The sequence below is a fragment of the Neomonachus schauinslandi genome, chromosome 11 (genome assembly GCF_002201575.2).
Source record: "Neomonachus schauinslandi chromosome 11, ASM220157v2, whole genome shotgun sequence".
NCBI classification, from domain to species: domain Eukaryota; kingdom Metazoa; phylum Chordata; class Mammalia; order Carnivora; family Phocidae; genus Neomonachus; species Neomonachus schauinslandi.
Window position 1 is genome coordinate 46,291,242 of NC_058413.1, and position 12,462 is coordinate 46,303,703.

The 12,462-nt window shown below is 41.3% G+C and overlaps 1 pseudogene across 1 annotated transcript; it reads left to right on the forward strand.

Annotated features, from left to right (window-relative positions):
• The first annotated feature begins 288 nt into the window (after positions 1 to 288).
• On the forward strand, positions 289 to 5,509 carry LOC110576548 (annotated as a pseudogene). The gene is made up of 5 exons (XR_006540949.1): positions 289 to 353; positions 1,470 to 1,614; positions 4,348 to 4,402; positions 4,571 to 5,034; positions 5,253 to 5,509. The product of XR_006540949.1 is annotated as a translationally-controlled tumor protein-like (transcript).
• Positions 5,510 to 12,462: the final 6,953 nt, after the last annotated feature.

Sequence of the window (12,462 nt, forward strand, 5' to 3'; positions counted from 1 at the left end):
AGGCATTCAGAGATCAACTTTCCAGGACGGGCACATCCACAGAAACTCAGGACATTTGTCACATGAACTTTGTCATTAGGTTTTATGCTCAGGTGCCAATCTCATCTCCTGGTTCTTGACTGAAAACAGTTACAATGGTAATGACCCAGGAGGAGGCAGAGAGAACCTCTGAATGGGGCAGCCAGGAACTCTTCTTGGGTTAGGTGGTATTTAACTTGGGTCTTGATATTCGGGAAGATTCTCAACACATGATGACGAGAAGGGAAGAGGTTAGTTTAAGGGAACAGCATGAACAAAAGCAAGGAGGTGAAACTTCGGCTGACTGACAGAATAAGTGCAATAGAGCAGTGGAGGTAAGGCTGGAAAGACAGCCTGAAAACTGATCATAGAGAGTCTTGAATGTCAGCTAAGAAGTTACCTTGATGCATAGGAGAGATATGGTAATAATCAGAAAAGGGGCGCCTGACTGGCTCAGTCAGAAGAGCATGTGACTCTTGACCTCGGGTTCATGAGTTCAAGCCCCACATTTCGTATAGAGATTATAAATCAATAAATCAAAAAAAAATTTTTTTTAAGAATAAAGAAGTAGCATAAGTAACATACACAGAATATTTACTAGGTTAGGCATTAGACCAAATGCTTTATATGCATTATTATCTCACAGCAATCTAACAAGTATATCTGTTATTTTCCTATTTTAAAAGATGAGGAGGGGTGCCTGAGTGGCTCAGTCATTAAGCATCTGCCTTCGGCTCAGGTCATGATCCCAGGGTCCTGGGATCAAGCCCCACATCGGGGTCCCTGCTCAGCAGGAAGTCTGTTTCTCCCTCTCTCACTCCCCCTGCTTGTGTTCCCTCTTCTGCTGTCTCTCTCTGTCAAATAAATAAATAAAATCTTAAAAAAAAAAAAAAAAGGGAGGAAAAATGGCTCAGGAAAGTCACATTACTTGTCCAGGATCACACAGCTAATAAGTGACATACCCAGGATTCAAACCCAAATCTGCCTGACTCAAGATGCAATACTCTTAACCACTAAATGAGATTAAAGAGTGACAAACAACATACTTACAAAAGTGCCTCCCCATGGCCTTGGCCTTAGATGGCATCAGGGGCGAATGGCAAGAAAAGTGTCAGCCTGAGCCAGACAATTAACTGCCTAGCTCAGGCCTCACCACCTGGTGTCGTTCACAGCTGACAGCTGAACAGAAAGCCTGGACATACAAATTGTCTCAGGTGGCAGGAAAGGACAGGGAAGCAGCGGGGGGGGGGGGGGGGGTGCGAGCGTAGAGGTGTAAGTCATAGACACCTCTTGGGTCACATCTGTCTCTGGGGACACCATATTCATGTTGGACAAAGGTCCAGACTAAATGTGACCACTTCCTCATTCTGGGATTCATGTCCTGCCACAGCACACCAGATCTCCTCAGAGGTGCCCTTTGGTATAAATGTGATTTGTGTTTCCCCCATAAGGGCAGAGCCATTTGGCTCTATTGTAGCATTTTCTTCAGAGGCAGCCAGAACAACTCATTGCCTCACTACAACACCCCCTTCAAACCAGTTGCTCTGGAGAATTCCCAAGGACTTCAAGACATCCGTGAACACTGAACTTGTGAAAGTGAGTCCCATTCTCCACACCTCTGGCTGCAGGAAGCCATGACAAGGACAGACATCGTGGCCAGAGGGCAGGTGAGGGCAGCAGAGAGCTGGCAGCAGAAGCTCAGGAGAAAGCTCTGAGTGCAGCTGGGAGAGAGCTCCAGGAGGAAGTGGGAGGAGCCCATGGAGAACCACCATCTGCCAAGGAAATCCCCTCCTCTGGGTTCACACAGAGGGCAGCTCAGGTCGAACGAAGCTCAGATGCTAGGGGAGCTCACTGGGAAGTCAGCCTGAAGGAAAAGGGGAAGCAGAAAGATGCCAGAGACAACAGCACTGAGAGTCAAGAAGAGGGCCCAGAACATGCTAGAGGTCGCCAGCGTCCTGGAGTAGCTCTGAATACAAGCCAGCCCTGTTCTCGCCAGCCAGGAGAACAGAGAGGAATTTAGGCAAAAAAGCAAAGAAGAAAGCCTGCCTGGTTCATTTTATGAGGTCATCATAATCCTAATAACAAAACCTGTCAAGAACAGCATATACACAAAAACAAACAACAGTGCCTAACTTTTAAATGTGGACAGAAAATTTTTGAGAAAACCTGAACAAACTGGATTAAAGGACATTAAAAAATCATCCATGGTAGCCAAACAGGGTTTATTTTAGCAATGTAGAAATCATTTGGCATTCAGAAATGTATTACAATTATACAGTTCATCAATAAGAAAAGTAAATCACCCAAATCTAGATGCTGAAAAGCATTTGCTAGAATTCTACATCCATTTCTGTTTTTTGGGGTTTTTTTTAACCTTTACTTGTAGGAAGAGTAGGATAATCTCTTAACATAATGAAGAGCAGCAATAAAATTGAAATACTAGAGACTGCTCCATTAAAATCAGTAACCAAAAAGGATGCTCAGTCTCACCATTATTATTTAATATTATTCTAGGAATTAAGGCTAATGCAATAAAGGAAGGCATAAAACAAAAACAAAAGGTGCTAAGGCGAAACTGTCATTATCTATCAAGGCTATACCTTAGTTATCAATGCTATATACTAAAATTCCAAGATAACTTCCCGAAATGAAACAATAGTTAAAAAGAGCTTTTTTTTTTTTTTTTAAGATTTTATTTATTTCTTTGAGAGAGGGAGACAGCACAAACAAGGCAGGAGGGGAAGAGGCGAGGGGAGGGGCAGAGGGAGAGGGAGAAGCAGACTCCCCACTGAGTGGGAAGCCCAATGTGGGGCTCAATCTCAGGACCCAGGGATCATGACCTGAGCCAAAGGCAGACACTCGACCAACTGAGCCACCCAGGCATCTCTAAGGAGAGCTTTTTAAAAAGCACTCATAATAAAAGAAATGTGAGTTAAAATAATACACTATGTAAAATGTAAACTTTTTTAACCTCTAGAATATTAACATTCAAAAAATTTGAAAACATGTCACTGATAAGAGTGTGGGTAAACAGTTACCCTCATACACTGCTAATGGTATTATATATTGCTACAGTCTCTAATGGAGAGCAATACTCTGTGATAATACTTAAAAATTGTAAGTGCACATGCCTTTTAATCCAGAAATTCCTTTTCTAGGAATTTATCCTGCAGATATCCTTGTATATATGTAAAAAAAATGTGTTGCAATGTTACTCTTATTTATTGTTATCACATAAGAAAATGGAAAGAAATCTATCAATAGGAAATTGTTCAGTAAATTATGGTATCCACTCAATGGTATATTATGCAGCTGTAAAAAATGATAAGGAAGGTTTATGTCCTGAAATAGAATGAATTCCAAGATACAATGTGTTTTTGTTTGTTTGTTTTTAAAGATTTAATTAATTTATTTGAGAGAGAGCACGAGCAGGGGAGGGAGGGTTAAAAGGAGAGGGAAAAGCAGACTCCCCACTGAGCAGGGAACCTGATACTGGGCTCAATCCTGGAACTCTTGAATCATGACCTGAGCCAAAGGCAGAACACTTAACCGACTGAGCCACCCAGGCGTCCCCCCAAGATGCAATAAGTGAAAATGCAAAGTACATAAGACTGTGCATAGTTTGCAACCAATTGTGTGTATATATTTATATTTTTTAAGCACGAAAAATTATATTTACATATTTACTAATCTATGCGTAAAATATCTATGAATAAATGCACAAAAACAACAACAACAAAAACCTAGCAATTGGTGCACCTGGATGTCACAGTCAATTGAGCAATGGCCTCTTGTTTTCTGCTGAGGTCATGATCTCAGAGTCATGAGATCCAGCCAGGGGTAGGGCTCTGAGTTCAGCACAGAGTCTGCTTGGGTTTCTCTCTCCCCCTCTCTCTGTCCCTCCCCCTGCTCTCTCTCTCTCAAATAAATAAATAAACCTTTAAAAACAAACAAACAAACAAAAAACAGGGCGCCTGGGTGGCTCAGTCGTTAAGCGTCTGCCTTCAGCTCAGGTCATGGTCCCAGGGTCCTGGGATCCAGTCCTGCCTCGGGCTCCCTGCTCAGCGGGAAGCCTGCTTCTCCCTCTCCCTCTGCTACTCCCCCTGCTTGTGTTCCTGCTCTTGCTATCTCTCTCTCTGTCAAATAAATAAATAAAATCTTTAAAAAAAAAAAAACTAGCAACATTTATTTATCTGTATACCCTTTTCTATGATTTGAGTTTTAAGCCAAGTAAGTATATCACCTATTCATAAATACATTTAATATAAAGAAAGAAGAGCTGGGGGAAATGTTTACCAGAAGAGTATTGAAGATTCTTTGTTTTGCCAGATAGAAAATATATTTAAACTATTATTAAACATTACAAAACTTCGTAATGGCGAAAGTACTGACAAACATGCAAATTACTAATTTTGGATATGATAAATGACACATCAGAAATTAATGGGGCGCTTTCCCGCCCCTCCCCCCCCCCCCCCCGCCCCCCCCCCCCCCCCGCACTGGCTCGGAGCTCCCGGCTCCTGCTAAGCTAGCGCCGCTCTCCTCTCTCCAGCCGCTCTCGAGATCCTCTAGCGTGACCTCATCAGCCAGGAGGGGATGTCCTCAGACAACTATAAGATCTGGGAGATCGTGTTCGGCGGTGCCTGGAGGTGGAGGGGAAAGTTGGTCAGTAGGACAGAGGGTAACACTGATAACTTGTTAGTTGGTGGAAATGCCTCTGCTGAAGGCTCCGAGGTTGAAAGTACCGAAAGCGCAGTCATCACTGCTGTTGATATTGTCCTGAACCATCCCTTTCAGGAAACCAGCTTCACAAAAGAAGCCTACAGGCACTACATCAAAGATGTAATCAATCAAAGGCAAACTTGAAGAACAGAGGCTTCTATGACAGGAACTGCAGAACACAACAAGCACAGCCTCGCTAATTTCGAAAACTACCAGTTCTTTATTGGAGAGAACATGAATCTAGATGGCATAGTTGCTCTGCTGGACTACCTTGAGGATGGAGTGACCCCATATATGATTTTCTTTCTTTTTTTTTTAAGATGTATTATTGATTTGAGAGAGAGCAGGGTAGAGGGGCAGAGGGAAGAGGAGAGGGAGAATCTCAAGCGGACTCCCCACTGAGCGTGGGGCCTGAGGGGGGGGTCCGATCCCACAGTCCTGACACCATCACCTGAGCTAAAATCGAGTCCCACCATCACTTAAGGGACTCAGCCACCCACGCAGCCCCATACATGATTTTCTTTAAGGATGGTTTAGAAATGGAAAAAATGTTAACAATTTGGCCATTACTTTGGATGTATCACCTGTTGTCATAACTGACTGCTACTCTTCATCCACACAACACCAGGACTTAGACAAATGGGACTGATGTCATCTTCAGCTCTTCATTTATTTTGACCTTGATTTATGTGGAGCAAAGGCATTTTTGTTAAGAAAAAAACATGTCACATAGGTTGTCTAAAAATAAAATGCATTTAAACTCATTTGAGAGAATGCCTCTTAGTTTCATACATTTTTACATCCACCCTCTGTAGTGTCCTGGAGAAGCTAGAGCCTGGTTGGAGACTGCTGCTAGAAAGCATAAGACCTACAGATAACTCCTGCAGTTAAAACTACTTCTGGGACTGGCATATAAAAAACAAGAACCAAAAATCTTAATTCTGAGTTCAAGTAAAGGGAAGGGCCATGCTCATAGCTGTGCCAACATTTAAAGTGGATTCCTGGGCGCCTGGGTGGCTCAGTTGGTTGGGCAACTGCCTTCGGCTCAGGTCATGATCCTGGAGTCCCTGGATCGAGTCCCACATCGGGCTCCCTGCTCAGCGGGGGGTCTGCTTCTCCCTCTGACCCTCCCCCCTCTCATGTGCTCTCTCTCAAATAAATAAATAAATAAAATCTTTAATAAATAAATAAATAAATAATAAATAAAGTGGATTCCTCACACAGTTCATCACCTACAAATGGGAAGTAGTTAACTCTGGAAGAGATTACCAAAAGAATAAAAAGAGACTAATACAGTTGGAAGCAGAAAGAAAGAAAGAAAGAGAGAAAGAGGAAGAAAGAAAGAGAGGGAGGGGGGGGAAGGAAGGAAAGAAGAGAAAAGAAATTAATGGAAAATGTCAACTTATTCAACAAATAGGAAAAATAACCGGCAAAAAAGTCATATTCTCACCTGCCACCATACACCCAAATAAATTCCAGATTATTTAAATTTTTAATATGAAAAATAAAACTATACAAAACTGGGTGAAATATGTGAATGGTTAACTGATCTTCAGATACTGATGGATTTTCTGTTAAGTCAACCTCTCATTTCCTGGGATAAACCCCACTTGGTCATGACATGCTATCATTTTCATATTCTGTTGGTTTCAGTTTGCTGGGATGCTAAGAATACTTTTTATCTCTGTTCAAGAGAGACATTGTTCTTAAGGGTTTTTTGGTTTTTTTTTTTTATCTCTGTCTGGTTTTGGTATCAAGACAACACTGACTTCCTAAAATGAGTTGGGTAGTTTTTTTGTTTGTTTTGTTTTGTTTTTTTTTAAAGATTATTTATTTATTTATTTGACAGAGAGAGAGAGAGAGCACAAGCAGGGGGAATGGGAGGGTGAGAAGCTGGCTCCCAGCTGAGCAGGAGCCTGATGCAGGACTCAATCCCAGGACCCCAGGACCATGACCTGAGCTGAAGGCAGATGCTTAACTTACTGAGCCACCCAGGTGCCCCAAGTTGGGTAGTTTTCCTCCCCCATTTTTTTAAATGAGCTGACATACAATTAGTATTACTTCATTCTAAATATCTGATAGCATTCATCCATTAGCATAAAGTTGTTTATAAGATTCTCTTATTAATTTTTTTTTTAATCTATAGGATCTGGGGCACCTGGGTGGCTCAGTCAGTTGAGTGTCTGACGCTTGATCTCAACTCAGGTCTTGATCTCAGAGGTGTGAGTTCAAGTCCCACATTGGGCTCCACGCTGGGTGTGGAGCCTACCTACAAATAAAATAAAATAAAATACCTGTTTTCACTTATTAAAAAATAAATAAATAAAATTTAAAAATAAACAAATAAATCTGTAGGATCCATAATGATATCTCCTCTTTCATTCTTAATGCTGGTAATTTGTATCTCTCTCATTGGTCTTGTTAGAGGTTTATCAATTTTACTGATCTTTTCAAAAAACAAGCTTTTAATTCATTTACTCTCTATCATTTTTCTGTGTTCTATTTCGTTGGCTTCCACCAATTGTCTCAATTATTTCCTTCTACTTATTTTATGATCAATTTGCTCTTCATTTTCTGGGGTTTTTTATGATGGAAGCTTAGATCACTGATTTTTAGATCTTTATTCTCTAATATCAACATTTAAAGCTAAAATATATTTAAAAGCACTACTTTAGCTACATACCACCAATTTTGATTGTCGTGTTTTCATCATCATTCAATTCAAAATATCTTATAATTTCCCTTCTTTGACCTGTGGATTATTTAGAAGAGTGTCATTTAATTTCCAAATATTTGGATTTTCCAGTTATCTTTTTGTTATTGACTTCTAATTTAATTCATTTTTAGAGAATGTACTCTCTGCGATTTCAGTTCTTCTAAATTTATTGAGACTTATTTTATGACTCATAATGTGTTCTGTCTTGGTTAATGTTCCACCTGCACTTGCAAAGAATATGTGTCTGTTGTTGTGGGGTGTTAATGTTTTATAAATGTCAGATAAGTCCAATAGGTGGATGGTATTCAAATTTTCTGTATTCTTTTTTTTTTTTTTTTAAGATTTTTATTTATTTGCGAGAGAGACAATGAGAGAGAGACAGAGAGCACGAGAGGGAGGAGGGTCAGAGGGAGAAGCAGACTCCCTGCCGAGCAGGGAGCCCAATGCGGGACTCGATCCTGGGACTCCGGAATCATGACCTGAGCCGAAGGCAGTCGCTTAACCAACTGAGCCACCCAGGCGCCCCAAATTTTCTGTATTCTTACTGATCTGTCACATAAACAACCGAGAATGGCGTGTTTATCCTTTCATTTTTGTCAGTTTCTACTTCATATATTTTGAAGCTCTCTTATTGGGTATATACATATTTAGAATTATGTCTTCATGATGAACTGACCATTTCATCATTAGGAAGTGTCCCTTAATATCCATAGTAATAGTTGGTCATGAAGTCTACCTTCTTTGATATTAATACAGTTACTCCAGTTTTCTTATAAGTATATATAAGTATATATAGTATATATATATATGTATATATAGTAAATATCTTTTTGTATTTACTATTTTCTATAGTATATATCTTTGTCTGTTTTTGACTGGAGTGTCTGAACCATTTATGAGTACTTCTAAATGCATGGGCTTAAATTTATCATCTTGTTGTTTTCTACTTGTCCCATTTGTTCTTTGTTGTCCCTTTTTTTGTTTATTTTCCTCACGTCTTTTTGAATACTTGATAGCTTTTTCAGTATTCCATTTTATCTTCACTTACTTGGAGTTTTTAAGCTACACTTATTTGGAGATTTGTTTGGTCTTTGCCTTTTGTTTTATTTTTGGTTTTTGCCTTTTGAGTTGTCTGGTTTTAAGCGGTTGCTTAAGATAAATATATATTTATCCTATCACAGTCTACCTTCAAATAATATACTACTTCATGTATAACATTGATCTTACAACCGTATGCTTCTATGTCCCCATCCCATCCCTTGTGTTATTGTGGTCAGACATTTTATTTCTATATAAGTTATAAGCACCATGATACAGTGTTATTATTTTTAAACAGTGAATTATCTTTTAATAAAATGTTAAAATGAGGGAAAATTATTTTCTAAAACCCAGGACCCTGGGATCATGACCTGAGCCAAAGGCAGACGCTTAACCCTCTGAGCCACCCAGGGGCCCCTATTTATTTATTTTCCTAAAGACTTTATTAGTTATTTGAGAGAGAGAGAGAGAGAGATGCCGGGCTCTATCCTGGGACTCCAGGATCATGACCGAAGGCAGAGGCTTAACCGACTGAGCCACTGAGGCACCCCTAAGCCATTTTAAAGGACATTTTTTCATGGATAGAGAATTTTAGATTGACAGATGTTCCTGTTAGTACTTTAAAGATGTTGTTTAAAACAATGGCTTAGTTTGGGTTCTTTTTTACCCTATCTTATCAGTTTTTATTCCTCTGATAGAAATTTTCCAAAGTGTGGGGCCCTGTCTTTAAGTGGCACCCAGGTTACTCAGTTTCAAGAGTTCATGTTCAAAGAGGCTAGAGTGCGTTGTACCTTTAGGCCTTACCCTAAAGCCCTTTGTTCTCATCCTTGATTGCAGTGGGCGAAGTCCTTCCAGTTTTAGCAGCTGCTCTCAAATTGACCTTACGTACCTTGCATCATGTCTGATACTGTCTCATAATTGTTCAGGTCCGGGCGCCTGGGTGGCTCCGTTGGTTAAGCGACTGTCTTCGGCTCAGGTCAGGATCCTGGAGTCCCGGGATCGAGTCCCGCATCGGGCTCCCTGCTCGGCAGGGAGTCTGCTTCTCCCTCTGACCCTCCTCCCTCTCATGCTCTCTGTCTCTCATTCTCTCTCTCTCAAATAAAAAAAAAAAAAGAATTGTTCAGGTCCATCAGGTGCCCTGTGGCTTCCCTCTGCTCTCTCTTACACAGATGCCCATAATACATCATGGTTGTCGGTGCTTGTAATTTGTCACTTAGTTTTGTTGTAAATGTCGTTGCTAGGTTTTTAATTTGGTTAACCAGTTGCTCTGTTTTCATATGATGATTCAAGAAGATTCAAGTCTAGGCTGCCCCAATCCTGCCATCTTCCCAGGATTCTAACATGTATCATTTTTAAACCAGAGGAAAGGTAGGGAAATATTCTGAAGTACCTTTTACATTCTTTTTGGAATTTAACCACAGCAATAGGAAATTGTACAAAATAAATTGATTGACATGAGGAACAGCACGCAACACATTTGCACTAATAATGTATGTAGCATTTTGCATGCTTCTTTTTTATAAAGTTATTTATTATGTGTTTGGTACATAATCTTCACAGTGATCTTTTTAGTTGTTTCAGAATATTCCATTGAGTAGAAGTACCAAAATTTACTCAGCCTGTCCCTTATTGTTGGCCATGTGAGCTGTTTCCATTTTTCTGCTGTCTCAGATAATGTTGTCATAAATACCTTTGTGCACTTAGATTTTTGTTTTGGTTGAATTATTTCCTTATGATGGAATCCCGAGAGTAGGATTACTGGGTCAAGGGTAGGAATATCTCCCTGGGTCTGACAATCTATAATCTGAAAATGTGTTTTGAGAATTATTTTTCTTATTATAGGGGAAAGGTTAAGACTCAGTTGTTGATAGTAAGGATCACATGAGGGCAGTAGGACTATTTCCCAGGATCGCTGTTATGCTATCCTTTCTCCCAGTCATCAGTCTTTCCTGTTCATTTTACTCAACTTTGATTTTTCATTCATTTAAGCAACATATGTTGATGGCCTACCATGTGTCAGACACTGTGATTTCTCTCCCCCACACTAGTGTGAATCCCACAAGTATGCGTAGTGTTCTGTTCAAGGACTGATCCAACACACATGATACAAAGGGGCCCAATCCAGGTATGCACTGGCCTAGATTCACTGTGAGCATGAAGGGTGCTATGGACTGTCCTCATTTGACCCCTCCTAACATATCTGAGACTGTTCAAAGAACCCTGGAATATCTGGCCTGGAGAGATCTGGTATCAGCAATCCATCTTCCTCCCAGGCAAGATTAACCCTATTCTAGGGCAGATTTGAACAGAAAGAGGAAGACCTAAGCAATTTCAATGCACTAGCTGGTATAGTTGCCCAGAAAGAATCTCGTTGTTTTTATCAAAAAACAAAAACAAACAAACAAAAACTAGGAAGCTGGAAATAACCCCCATGGCCTCCTAGCCTCAACCTGCCAGCTATGTTGATTCAGTCCATACACTTGCCTTTTTCAGCCTCAGTCCCCCCGAAGGGGGCGACTTTCCATTGCCCCCTGAAACTGAGTGTTGCCCTGAGCCCAAGTCCTCTCGTCTTGGGTTCTGCTTGTGGTTACAAGTCCCTGTCTGCTCTGGCCGACACCCTCCCACAGTGGGGCCAAACCCTGCTCTACAACTCCCAGCCCCTGGCTGTGTTTGTGTGTTCCATGGCCTGAGTGTTGAAAACCAAGATTCTGTGCCTGTCTCTACCTCATGCTCCACAGCTGCACTCTAACACTGGATGGATCCCTGCAGTCACAAGCCTTGCCCCAACCTGGCTACAATTCACCAGAGCTTTAGAGCCCCTGCCAGGACCAGTTAACTCCTGGGGCCCATCCCATCTAGTCCACATTGCTGAGGAGCCTGCATAACTCGTGTTCAAGCCTGCTGAGTTAATAATCATCTTCCCAACCACCATGTTTTACAGGTAAGGAATCAAGTGCCAGAGAGTAAAAGTGACTTTGCAAAAGTGAAACAGCAAGTTTGTGTCAGATCTAGGCCTAGAGCTCAGGGTTTCTCATTCCTAACAGGAAACAAGTGGGTGGAATACCAGAGAAGAAATTTAGGAATAGATTCCAAAGCAGAAGTCCAATTATAAGTCCTGAGGTCCCTGGGGTGGGGAAGGAGAGAAGGCCCCAGGATTTGAGAATAAGATAGGTTCTAGTTTTCAGGACAGGGGCATAAAGTCAGGAAGTATGAGCAGCAAAGTTGACTTTATGTGGAGCCCTAGATCATCAGGTTGGATCTATTAAATGCCTCTTGCATCTCTAGAATGTCCCAGGGACCTGGAACAGGGCTGGGCCTATATGTGCAGGTCAGAGGGTCACATACATAGGCCAAGGAAAAGGAAAGGGTAGAAAACTGAGGAAGGACATAGGAGCGAGAAACCAGGTTGGGCCTGACACATGTAGATGCTCAGGTAGCTCCCATGTCAGCTGGGACCTCTCTGCATCATGAGGGTTCGGCAACATCTGCTCCAAATACATATCACCACGGCCTATGGAAATCCCAAGCTTTCCCTAGGATTTTTGAAAATGCACATGACACGTATATTCTCACATCCTGATCTCTCAGGGGTAATGTTCTTTGAGTACAGTCTTTGTTCAGGTCCAAATCAATCCAGGCACAAAATTTAGCCCTTTCATGGAAAAAAAATTTTTTCTTAAGATTTTATTTATTTGAGAGAGAGAGAGAGAGAACAAGCCAGGGAGGAGCAGAGGGAGAGGAACAAGCAGACTCCCCACTGAGCTCAGAGCCTGATGCGGGGCTCACTCCCACGACCCTGAGATCATGACCTGAGCCGAAATCAAGAGTCAGACGCTCAACCGACTAAGCCACCCAAGTGCCCCTCATGGAAAAAAAATTTTAAACACACCATGAATGAGATTGCTAGACTTTGCTGAAAATGTTGGGGGTGTCCCAGGGAGGGAGTCCCATCACTCACTATACAACAG